The sequence below is a fragment of the Cenococcum geophilum genome (assembly GCF_001692895.1).
Source record: "Cenococcum geophilum 1.58 unplaced genomic scaffold K441scaffold_70, whole genome shotgun sequence".
Taxonomy (NCBI): domain Eukaryota; kingdom Fungi; phylum Ascomycota; class Dothideomycetes; order Gloniales; family Gloniaceae; genus Cenococcum; species Cenococcum geophilum.
This window is the reverse complement of record NW_027137628.1, coordinates 115,204-129,426: the sequence shown is the minus strand read 5'-3', so window position 1 is coordinate 129,426 and position 14,223 is coordinate 115,204.

Here is a 14,223-nt window from a genome sequence, read left to right as displayed (position 1 = left end):
GTTAGCCTTCTGACAGAGGTCCGTAAAAATGGTTAGTTTAAAGTTAAAGTTATCGTTTTCACTGCTGTACTTAGATTTGTCGGTATAGAGCTTAGCCAGGTTAGCTAGTTCCTTGCTATAGGTCTTTACTTAGGTAGGTTACGGGTCTATGGCTTACGGATCTGTAGCTTGCGGATATATGGCTTACGGATCTGTAGCTTGCGGATATATGGCTTGCGGATCTGTAGCTTGCGGATATATAGTTTGCGGATCTGTGGCTTAAGTAGCGGAAGTGTTTTGGTCCGTATTTTGGTTTATAGGGGTATTACGGTCTGTAACTTGGGTACTAGGTGTGCTCTAGCCCGTAAGATTAATTCTAAAGGCGTTTAGGTCTGTAGGACGAATTTAGTTAAGTGGGTTAGGTATAAGGCTAGCGATTATATTAAGTTTGGAAGAAGCAAAGAGTTCCTTAGTAGTATTGAACTGGTCTAGGATTTCTTCCTTAGTCTATTCCGTTTGGTCCTCCTTATATATTACATTATATAAAGACCGTGCAACAGTAACGTGTTTGTCTTTTTTAACCTATACGCTGTGGTTACGGAGGAGGGTTTGTAGGTTACGGATAGTTATAAGGCTATAGGCCTTAAAAGTAGCTTCCGTAAAGTCCGCAAAGTCTTTCTTATATTGCTCCCACATATCATTATTTATAGGCTTAAAGTATCCGTATTTAAGGAGTTTAAATTAAATGTAGTCGTTAATATCGTTCGTAGACGTAAGGTCGACTCCTTAACTCCACTTCTTTTAACCTTCGCTGACTTGCTTACTGATATCTGCCATACTATATAGTATTGTACGTAGCGGGTAGAAGGGTCTTGTAGTGGTCTATAAAGGCGGATAATAGGTCCGTAAGGGTTTGTAGGAGGGTAAGGGGTTTCTATAAGGGCTTATAACGGTCCGTAAAGGTAATTAACGGGTCCGTAGCGGTTTGTAGAAGGGTAAGGAGTCTCCGTAAGGGGTCTAGGGGAGGTATAGTAAGGATAGGGGTTTGAGGTTTGAGGGTAGGGGGTTCCTATATAGGTCTGTATTCGCGTCTATTATACTTCCGGTAAACCGTACTAAGACTTAAATAAGTATACAGAGTTGGTAATAGGTCCGTAATTCCTAACTTCCGACCTTCTAGTAGGTCGTACTAGGATATAAACAGGTAGTTGCTGTTAAGTATCGCTTAGGGGGAGGTGTCGAGTGATTGCTAATCTATGCGCGCTTACTAATTAGTGTTTATACTAATTTAATGGTATAAGTAAGTCGTGTCTAGGGGCACGAAATACGTATAGTATCGTATGCTTATTTAGACGGTGGTAACTGTCGATTGTATGAAGCAGACTATGTAGTCTATATACTAATGCGCCTCCCCCCTAATTAGTTAGTGCTTTAGAAGTGCACCAGACACGTAAGCGGGTAGTTAGTGCACCAAACGCGTAAACGCGTACTCGGCGTACCGAGCGCGTAAGCACGCGGTTGGTATGACAGGTGCTGTAATTATACAGTAACCTTACCTATTAGTTACGATTTTAGGAGATCCGATAGCCTATAAAGGAGGGATTATTAATCTTAAAATAGGACCTATATAAATAACCATTAAAGGAAGATAAATTAAGATATCTTTTAATATCCTACTATTAGGACGGGATAAGGCAGTATTAAAGATACCTTAGTTATAGGAATACAACCTAAGAATCAATTAGATTATAGGGTAGGTCGATATTAAAGATATATAACGCCGTAAAATGCGACAGTAAACTAAGTTAGTATAGTACTAAGTCGGAGCAATATATAAGGAGACTGAGCGAGGCTTAAGTTATGTACTAAAAAGATATTATAAGTATGGTAAAAAGCTATAGAGCCTAGAAAGTAAAAAGCTGGCAGATTATATAGTATAGGACTATAAAATAGAGTTGGAACTAGGAATAAGTCTAAGGTTTTTTTTTACCTATAAGCTTACCGAAGAAGAAAGTAGAGCACTAAAAGAGTTTATTTAAGAAAACTTATAAAAGGGATATATTAGACTATCGCAATTATTAGTAGGTTATCCAGTACTATTTATACTAAAGAAGAATGGTAAATTAAGGCTATACATTAACTATAGACAGTTAAACAGCATTACTAGAAAGGATAGGTATCCTTTACTTTTAATTAGCGAGATTTAAGATAGGATAGGTAATGTATAAATCTTTATAAAGATAGATCTAAGATAGGTATGCTATTAAATTAGGATTAAAAAAGGCGACAAATAGAAAGCAGCTTTTAGGTTAAAAGAAGGACTATATAAACTATTAGTTATATAATTTGGGCTTATAAACGCACTAGTAACGTTTTAGAAGCGTATTAACAATATATTAGGAGAATACTTAGATAAATTTGTTATAGTATACCTTAATAATATTATTATCTACTTAATAACTAAGGAAGAATACGGGGAACACGTTAAATAGGGTTTAAAGAGACTATAAGAAGAATAAATGCTAGTAGCAATTAAGAAATGCGAGTTCTTTACTAGGAAGACCGATTTCGTTAGATTTATTATTAAACTAGGCCAACTTAGTATAGATCTAAAAAAGATCGAGGCTATAGTAAATTGGTAGGAACTAGAGAACGATATATAGTTAAGATCGTTCCTAGGGTTTTGCAATTACTATAGAAGGGTTATAACACAATAGTTAAAGGATATTAAACCATTTACGTAATTAATAAAGAAAGAAGAACTATAGGTATAGGGAAAGGAATAATAAGAGTTGTTTAAGAAAGTTAAGGAATTGTTTACCTAGGAACCAGTTCTTAAGATCTATTAACTAGGACTAGAGACGGTTGTAGAAATAAATATATTAGACTTTATATTAGGGGCATACTTTATATAGAAATATTAAGATAGATAGTACCTAGTAGTATACTATAGTTAAAAGATAACACTACTAAAGTTAAACTACAACATCTATAATAAGGAATTATTAGGAATAGTTATAGTACTAAAGGAATAAAGAGCATTCTTATAAGGTATAGAAAAACTATTTATAGTTAAAACGGATTATAAAAATCTAACAGGATTTCTAATAACGAAGAAACTTAACTAAAGACAGGTTAGATAGGTAGAGATACTTATAGAATACTATTTTAAGATTTAGTATACTAAGGGTATAGATAATATATAAGCAGATGCTTTAAGCCGAAAAGCTAAACTATAAAATAATAAGAAGCCATTAGGAGCTTTACTGCGAAAAGATATAGACGGATTAATTAGGTATAATTATCTAAAAATTATAGTAATTTAAGAGGATAATAAACTAGGAAGAGTCTATAAGATACTAGAAAGCTTTTAGGTATAAAGAATATTTAAGGCGCAGCTAAAAAAACAGTTAAAATATCTAGAAGAAGAAATACTGTATAAGTATAGAGAGGTAAAGTATATTCTAAGAAGTATAGCAGAACACTTTATAGAAGATTTCTATAAGGGAATAACTTAAGGATATAATAGAGCTACGGGCTTAGTATTAAGACTCTAAGAGGAGTATATTATTAACGGAATCTAGGGCTTAGCGCGAAAAGTTATAAAAAAATATCTAGATTGCTAAAGGAATAAACTAATAAGGTATAAGCTATATAGAGGGCTATAACCTATTAAAATACTAAAGAGACTATAGGAGGTTATATTATAGGACTTTATTATTAAGTTNCTAAANTTAANANATCCTATTACNNGNTAAGATTANNANGNNATNTTAGTAATAGTAGANAAGCTTATAAAGTAGGGATACTTTATAGCATATATAGAAGAAATCTTAGCGGAAGATGTCGCTAGAATTTATATTAAAGAAGTATTTATAAGATATGGAGTACTAAGTAAAATTATATCGGACAGGGATCTAAGATTCGTAGCAGTATTTTAGGAAGTATTCTTAGCAGAGTAAGAAGTTAGAGTAGTAACTTTTACCGCATATTATCTACAGACGGACGGTTAAATAGAAAAATTAAATTAGATATTAGAATAGTATTTAAGGCATTATATTAATTATATATAGAATAATTGGGTATTATTATTACTAGTTATATAGTTTGCATATAATGTAACACTATAAGAAGGAATAGGTATATTACTATTTAAGGCAAATTACGGATATAAGCTAAAAATATTGTTATTACTATAATAAGTAAAGAAAACGAGTAGTATAGCTAAGGAAAGAATAAAGACGTTAATAAATCTTTATATAGACCTTATAGAATTAATAAAGAAAGTATAAGAGAAAATAAAAAAGTACTATAATACTAAGAGATCTAAGGGACTAGATCTTAAGGAGGGAGATAAAGTATGGCTACTATATAAAAATATTAAGAGTTAACAACTAAGTAAGAAGTTAAACTATATTAGACTAGGACCTTTTAAAATTATATAGAGGATTTCACCGGTTACGTTTAAGTTAAACCTACTAGCTAAAATAAAAATCTACCCTATATAGTATATCGCGATGCTAGAGCTAGTATATGAGAATATTAAGCTACTAGTTTATAAGGCAGATATATATAGAGGATAAAAAGAAAACAAATAGTAAGTTTTAAAGATTGTTAGTTATAAGGACATTAACAATAAAATATAATACAAGGTTAAGTAGATAGGCTATACTAAGACTACCTAGAAACTACTAGAAAATTTAAAAAACGCTATAGGAAAGGTATAGGAGTATTAGAAGAAATTAGGTTAGGTAGTATTAATAAAGAAGGATCGCTAAAGAATAAGTTACCTAAGGGGGACCTAAGAAGAGCAGTTGCTGAACTACTTAGATTTATTTCCTTCTCTATTAGAAGAAAATCCGTTCTTTTATCGCTAAGTTCCTATAAACCTTATTTTATAAGTTTCTACTCTTTAAAATAAACCTTCTTATAAACCTTCTTAAGATAGAGTAACTAAGCAGACGCCGCGATATGGGCTTTAAGAGCCTTTTACTCTATATTATAAGAACGTTCTAGCTTAATAAAGGCTTAAGACAGTTTACTATCTAGCCGCGTAGCAGCAGATTAAATATAAAACCTTAAGACAAATTAATTAGGGAACTAGACAACTATTAAGAGTAATAGGTCGCGTATATTTAGTATTAGACATAAAATAAACGTTATAAAAGGAGTAAATATTTGCTTTAGTGCACTTTAAGTAAGAGGATAATTGTTGCGAAGATGGACTTACTAATATAATATAAACTAGCCCCTTTTTTAAGCAACGAGAATACGGAGATAGTATAACCTCACTAAGAGATAATATCGCAGTAACAGTGTGGGCACGACATTGGGCGTGTAAAGAAGAAGAGACTTTAGGTATAATAAGTAAAGATATTAACTAAATTAATTAGACGGATATTATACCTCTAGTAAACAACCTAAAGATATTTAGAATCTTTAAGGACGAAGATAGAGAGGAGGGAGATAGTATTACGGACGCTTTAAGTACAATATTATAACTACTTAGAGAAGAATTAGAAGAAGCTAGTTAGTTAATTTAGACACGGTCTAAGATAAAGCCAATAGAACTATATAACGAAGAATAATAACTAAGGTTATATAACGTATTACGCATTAAATAAGAGAAATAAGAAGGACTTATGTACCTTATATATAAGACGTATATTATATATAAGAAGGATTTTATAGGAGTATAGTTGTGTATTTAAGGACCTTTAGTCCCTACCTAGATAGTTCCTTCCTTATAGTAATTCTTAGAATATAATTAGAGTTAATCTATTAGGCAACCACTCCACTAGTTATTATTACGTTGTTAACTTTAATTTACATTACCTATACACCTAGCCTATTAACGAGCCTATCGTAGTACTTGCTACAAGGTTCCGTTATAGAAAGGAGTTAAACTAAAAACGCCTATAGATTAAGTTACTTATATAGGATTATTCTTAACGGGAAGGGCACTTAAGTAGTTTAAGCCTTACCTTACAGAGGTATAGGAGTATGGTATAATAACTACTAACTAGGAGGTATAATATATATTCTTAAGTTAGAACGGGTTCGCGGAATAATTAATATAAATATTTAGAGACCTAGAGGCAACTACTATAGTAAAAAAAAAGCTTTAAAACCTAGTATAAAGGACTTTAGCAATTAAGTATATAACGTAGTTTTAAATATTAGTAATATAAGTTAAATAAAATAATAAAGTGCTTATAGTATAGTATAAACAAGAACTTAAAGTAAAAGTCTAGAACGTAATTATCCTAATAGAAGATGCGGATACTCTTAGGGATTTAATTAATTAAGCAATAAAAATTAATAATAGGATTTACTAATAAGGGCAGACTAAGAAGGGTTAGAATAGAGTTCTATAGTTATATAAGGCGCAAAGCACGTAGTAATAAAGTTAAAGTTAAAAACTATAGTATAGCGCAGAGCTAATAGACCAAAGTAGTACTAAAGAATTTAAGAAATAAAATAAGAAATTATGGAAACCTAGAGGATAAGAATTAAGTAATTAAAGGTTTAAGGAGCAGAGGCTAAAGCAAAAATCTTAATAGTAGAAGACGTTTAGGCGGACTCTATAGTAAGAAAAATAGTTTAAAGAAGGAGTTTATATAAATTGCGGAAAATAGGGTTACTACGTTAAAGACTATAGGAGTGGTTAGAATTACTATATAGTAAAAAGAATAAGATTAGTAGAAGATATATACGTATAGAAGGATAATAGTGTACTATAAGGAATAAAAGAATATTTAATTAACAGTTTCGCGTTTTATTACAATAATATATACCGAATTTATAAAGACGCTAAGTATAGCGTAAGCTATTAGCTATAGGAGCTAAAATGATTAAAGTTTAGAGGAACTAACAAACTAGTTTATAGATTAAATATTAAGGATAATAAATTTAATATAGGCAAAACATTCTATAATGATAAGGTAATAAAGGTAGCTTACTAGGAGTATATAGACCTTAGAGATGTTATATAAGAGGTAAAAGATAATTCTATTACAAAATAGGGAACATTAGTAGGGATTAAGACCCTACTAGATACGATATCTATTGCTTTATAAGATATAAGAGAAGTAGAATAGTAAACTACTTTAGCACTTAATAAAGGCAAAAGGCTAAAGGCTTAAGATTCTTAAAAAGAGATATAAAACGCTTAAGAACCCTAAGATAGGATAAGATAAGCTTAAGGACCTATAATAGACAATAACCGATAGAGCAGAGCAACGGCTTAGTTTAGTAATATATAAATAAGCTTAGGACGAAGTTTCCTAAGAATATAAGATTCTTAAGATAAGATAAGTAAGATTTAAGACTTTTAAAACAAGATAAGAATACTATAGAAGCCTAGTTAGATTAAGGCTAGAGTAAAGCTTAAGATAGAAGTAAGCTTAGGATTAAGAATCTTATAGGACTAAGACTTCTAGATATAAATAAGGACTATTAAATAAACTAAGATTAAGAAGTAAGAAGACTTTAAGGATCTATTTATAAGATAAAAACTAAAAGAAACCATAATGGAGTTTAGGTAAAGAATTATTATATAGTAAGAATAGAAATTAGATAAAAGATCTAGTATATTAGAATATATAAGGGATAGAGCACCTATATAAAAAATCACTAATAGGCCTAGGGTAGGTACGCTAAGAGCTAAGTAGCTTACTAAACTAGAAGATAAAGAGGATTTAGGGATCTTAACTAGATTTAAAGAACGATATATAAAGGGCTATTATAATATAGTAATAAGAAGATACTTCCTTATAGATAAGCTATATACACTCTAGTAGCTATATTAAAAGTGGTATAGGTAACGACATAACGATAAATAGGAAGATTTCTATATATAGTTAGATAAATAAGTTATCTAGGACTACCTAATTATAGAGAAGGCTATAACTTATATTAAAGAAGCCTTAATTATAATATTAAAGGATCTAGAGAAACGATTAGAGGACTAGAAAAGTAAGAGACGTATCTTAATACCTATAAATAAAGTTATAACGTTTAGATTAATATAATAAAGGTTTAAACTTAAAGATAAAGATAAGTTAAGAGTTAACCTAAAGTACCTAGCATATTATACGCTATTATAGATTATATATGTAGATAATATATATAAAATATATAAGAATCCAAAGGAAAAGAATTGGAAGTACCCTGTAAGGATATATTAGGCGCTAAATAAGCAATAGTATAGGAATGCTAAGTATATATACGGCTAGTATTTAACAGAAGTTTAAAAGCTAGAAAACTTAATACTTTAACTAAGAAGATTCCTTACGGAAAAATGCTTAGACGGATAACAGTAGTAGAAATGCTTAAAAAATACGTGTTTATAGTATATTAAAGATAAAAAGCGAACTAGGCATTAGCTAAAGAGTAAGCTAAGTATACTAGGATTAAGCAGCTAATAGTTAGGAAAAGTAGAGGCCTATAAGACTAAAGGGACATCAGGAAATTTTTTTTTGGGGTCGTTGTTGCGGTTTGCAGCAAATTGCCGCAAACCGTACGGTTGCGGCAGATGTATATGGTCGATAGCAATTTACGCAAAACGCACGTTTTGCAACAAGTTTGCAGCACCCTAATAGCAATTTACGCGTTTTATAATAAATTTGCAGCATCTAATAGCAAATTACGGCAAAACGCTACCCCATAAATAAATAGTGCGCAAACTGTACGAATTGTACGAATTGTACGAATTATAAAAACTGTACAAATTGTAACTATATAAATTATAATTATATTACATAATAACCAAATTATCACATATTTCCATAGATTTCTATAGTATACTTTTAAATATATTTATATTATAACTATATAAAATATAGAGCTATCTACTTTAGGCGTTAAGGGGGAAGCCTCTCGCGGAGGCTCTAAATCATCTGCCTACCTACCTACCTACCTACCTGCCTGCCTGCCTGCCTGCTTACCTACCTGTCTATCTATACCTACCCGTCTATGCCTACCTATCTATGCCTACCTGTCTATGTCACCTTGATTCGATCGATCGATCGAATCGTTTATCGTGTTCGCTGGCTGGTCGTTCGAACGGTTGTCGTGTGGCTCTGGCGACGGTCGTGTGGCGATGACGATGGTTGTCTGGCTCTGACGGTCGTCTAGCTCTGGCGACGGTCATCTGGCTCCGGCGACGGTCGTCTATATGGTGGGCCATACGTACCAAACCGCCAATGTCAAATTCGCCTCATCAAAATATCGCCCCATTTGAACCACGATTTGAAGCTTTGATTTGAAGCCTTGATTTCGAGCTTTGATTTGAAGAGTCTTTGTGGTAACAATTAGATACTTCTTTTAATAGGCAATAGATATTATATTGATCACGATTTTAGTGCATATTTGGGCTAGTGTAGATATTGATTGTGATTTCATTTGAGGCCTTATATATTAAATTTTTTTGGTCACATGATAACTAAATCGCCATGTGGCTCAGTGGTATTGAGGTAAGGTAACTACCTCGATTTGATTCAAATCTACACCTACAGGATGAGATCATACAGGTGTATATCGAGACTCCCTCATAGGGGGTGGTGCGAATACCGTAGCGACGTCTGATTCGTGTCCCCCACCTCACTGTCTACTCAATTGAGCAATCGATTGCACGGCTAACGAGGTCGATTCTCGCAGGGAACCAAAATTGATCTTTTTTGATTTTTGATCGTTCTTGATTTTTGATCGTTCTTGATTTTTGATCGTTCTTGATTTTTGATCGTTCTTGATTTTTGATCGTCCCTGATTTTTGATCGTTCCTGATTTTTGATCGTTCTTGATTTTTGATCGTCCTTGATTTTTGATCGTTTTTGGATCTCGTATATCTTGATTTTTGGAAGAGAGGGGGGGGGGCTCGGTGGCGATGCAATGGCTCGGCGGCAATGCAATGGCTCGGCGACGATGCAATGGCTCGGCGACGATGCAATGGCTCGGCGACGATGTAATGGCTTAGTGACGCAATAAGGCTCGGCGCCGAATGATGGGAGGAAGAGGGTGGGCTTATGGTTACGAGGAAGTTATGAGACTTGGTAGTGGTGTTAAACTTTAAAAATCCTGTCCCGGGAGCTTAAGCGACGACCCCTATATAAAACGTTAACAATATTTAATTTTAAAACTTTAATACGGCAGATCTTCCAGGAATACCTATTGTAAGCAGCTCCGAGTATAAAATCTAAAAGATTTAGTGGTAGTGTAGATGTAGGAGGGGTTATATATTTGCGTTCCCGAACGTTATTACTTAATGCGGTTTTTTGGCTTGGAAAACCAAAATCTCCTTAGGAAATCAACTCCAAAAAATCGATTACCCCCTACTAATATCATTAATATCTATAGTAGGGTCAAGCCAAGTTACAGAGGCCTTCCTTATATGCATATTAAACACAGTATAAGGTAACAGCTTTAATTACGTACGTGGGGGAAGTATAAACCACGTCTTTCGGTCAGGAATTGTTGCAATTGCCCAAAGGAAGTAGGCGTTAAAATGGTTGAATTTAAGGTTGCTTAGTCACTGCGGGACAGTTAAAAGATTTAATAGGAAATTTTTTCTAAAAATCGATTACCCCCCAGCTATATAAGTAACATTGGTAATATAATTAAGCCAGTTTATAGGGACCCTTATTATAAGTATATCAAGTACAGCGCGCAACGGTAGCTTCGCCAGAGGTAGTAAAGAAGGTAAGAGAAGGGCTTTAATCGCGAGTCGTTGTACTGTTCTAAAGTCAATAAACTAGGTCAGTATATAATTCCCTAGTTAGGAAAAGCGTAATTAGAGAATCCAAATTACTGCTACTCAGTTGCCTATAATACCTATAGTATTTTACCCACGACTACTCCTACAGAGTCCCTTGGCCTATATAATGCTGTCTTTATTCTTACCCTTACCCTTACCCTTACTCTTACCCTTGCCTTTACTCTTACTCTTACCCTTACTCATATTAGTAGCGCTCTTATTACCGCTTTATATATCCTAGCTACTCTACTCTTTACGTCTAAGGGCTCTTTGCTTTACTACCTTTATAGTGTTTCGTATAGTCCCAAAGGACTATATATATAGTAAGTCGCTAAGACGGCCGCGCTTAGTTACTAGGCTTACTGGTAGTAGTAAGGTGTCTAAAATAGAGAGAAGAGACGAGCTTAGAACGTGCGGTAGGTAAGATTTAGGTTCCGTCTATAGATAGTTAGCGCTAATAGCAACTATATACTATGCAAATCTTACCTCCCTTAACCTTCCTAGTAAAAGCCTCAGCTTAGTCAGCTTATTTCTTATAGTTGGCGTTAGAGTTATAATATCATCATTATCCTGTTCTTCGTCGCCTGTATTATTTTAGCCCATCCTATCTCTATCGGCAACTCTATAAGTGGTAATTTACCCTATAGAGAGTCTAAGATTTCTATAACCTCCTTTAAAGGTATAGGTCTATCAGCTTCTTTTAGAGCTAAGCATGCGGGGCCATTCAACCAGGAATCTATATCGTCCACCTTCACTTAAATTTTCTCAATTATATTTTGTCTTTTTATGCGTAATAGTAGGTATTAGGGTATACTTTCTTCTTGCTAAGAAATCAGTGCGTTATAGTCTCTCCGGCTTACTAGTGTCTGTAGAAGTTCCTTTACGCGTTCCATATTATATTAAATAATAACGACGTATATTATATACCGGTACAGTGGCTTTCTACCAATAACGTTAAAGTTCCTAAGTGCCTTAAAAAGTCAAATATTAGACTCCTAACTTTTTGCCAGACGCGGTATGCTATTTACAATTTTAAGGTCCCATCTAGGAGCTAGAACTGTCTTAACGTACTTTAAGTGTTTAATCTAATACTTAAGAGCCTTTTTATTAACCTATTTAAGCATTAATTCCAGTAGAGGATTTTAATCGTCCTTAGCTGTAAGAAGATTATAATTAACTATAACTACGGCCCACTATTCTATATATATAGGATTAGATTATAAGGCTAAGGGCTAAATATAAACGTACCAGTAGGCTTTACTTCGTTATTATAGTCTTGGTTACTAGCAGGACTTATCCCTTTAGAAAATAAGCTCTAGATAATATATAACTTAATATTAACGGCAATATTATCTAGTGCTTAAGGAGGAACTAGTCGCTGCTCCCCCTGCGGTGCTAGCATAACAGTATTTAATCTAGCTCCACCCTAACCAATGCCCACACCTATATATCTGTTAGGCCATAGAGACGCACTAGCCGTAACCGGCTTAGCGCAGGCGAGGCGCAGGCGAGGCGCCTACAAAACGTAGTCGCCCCGCATTAGAGAACAGCAGAATTTAGTTCTACAGTTCTACTTTATTAAGAACCAGATATTCTTTGCATCCCGTTACTGTTATTATATTACTACATGCCCTAAGGACCTTGGCGTCCTAACAGTACTGAATTCTTATCCCTTTTTAGGGGTAGTGGCCCGACAACACAGCGGTCTGCGAAGGCCACGACTATATAGCGGCAACCCTCTGTTAAGAAGACGACCTATATTTATTAACTATATCACAGCCCATCGACCTAATGGCGAGACGCGGGCGTACTAGCGTAGTACGTACTACTAAGTCTGGGGATCGGCCCTAGGATAATATAGGCAAACCCTTATCCCGGACAGAACCGGAAGTTATAGGCAAAGAAGATATATAGGAAGAAATATAACGGCTAGAGAATAAGAAGCTGCAACTCCTAGAGTAAAGAAAACTACACTTACTTAGGGAAGAGGTGGAAGTGCTAAGACGGCGTTAACGCGGTAAGGCGACGTTAACTCCCGTTCCTAACCCATCTCTATAACCTTAAACAGTCCTATTAGAGTACTTAGGGGGTAGCCTAATGCATTCGAGCCTTAAGCGGAGGGCTATTAACATATTAGGCGCTCTATTAAAACGGGCCGTTAAAATAGAGAAGATTGCTCCGTATTATAGTAAGACTATATAAAAGCACTAAGACTTCCGCGATAGCTTAAAGCTAGCATTCCGCCTAGAGCGCGACAGCTTTATAAATAAGGATACTAAAGTCGCGTTTACTATGTAATATATAAAGGGGACCAACCGAACCCTTTGGCTATAGTACGAAGATAACCATCTAGACACGCAGTTTACCTAGGAGGAGCTTATAGAATTCCTACTTAACTAGATTAAAAGTCCTATTAATTAAGAACTCTATATAGCCCTAACCTATTTAAGGGCAATATAGCGAACCGATTAACTAGTAAATAAGTTTACTGCTTACTTAACCTCCTTAAAAGCGTAAATTAACTCTCCTTATAATGCAAAGCATCTAATAATACATCTGTTCGTAAAGCTGCGGCTAGAGCTACGGGTTACTATTACCAACTATTAAAAATTCCCTTAAACTTAAGACTAGCTAGTTTCCCTAGCTGCCCTATTAAAGGAAAACCAAAAGAGCGTAAGCGCCCTATAGGGTAGAAGTAATAGGCGCGCCGTAAACTCAAATACTAAAACCACCTAGTTAGGTAACTTAGGAAAAGCGGACTCCAAAACCACCACTAGTAACTTAACGGCGGGGCGAAGCAATACTATTGGGGGTTTAATATAGCCTAAAGGAAACTGCACCAAATGTAGGTAACTAGGACATTAGTGGCGATAATGTAAAGTATAGTAATAGAATTAACCACCGCCTAGTAGCGTAAACGCTACCTCTATACTAGGAAAAGATAAGCGCCCTTAAGCACCCTTATAGCCCTAGGGCGCAAGCTCCCACTAGATCGTAAGGAAGCTATTACTATCCTAGGTAAAGTCCTCTCTAAGTAGACCTAGAAGGAGACCTTAGTAATACTCAATATTAGTGTTGAAGTAAATATAGTTAACTAGCGATTTACTATAGAGTGCAACTTTAAAACGCTAGACGTAAAGCTACCTACCTACTCCTGGTTAAATAAGACTTAGGCACATTACTATAAGGCCTATAAGATACCACTAAGAATAAAGGACAGCTAGGGTAAGATTAGGGAAGTAACCCTTATTTACTATAGAATAGCTAACGCATCCCCTACTATTACCCTAGGTATGCCGGGGTTAAAGAAGGCCTAACTTCTTATTGACTATAAGGTAAAGGCGTAATAATAAAAGCTAGATAGCTCGTCCCTATTACTATAAACCCCTAAGGGTTTCGCAAAGTCTCTCTAGATAGAATCTAGGGTCTTTACCCTATTAACTTCTAGAGTAATGCCTAGTAAGTAAGACAACAGTAGCTTACTAGTCCTC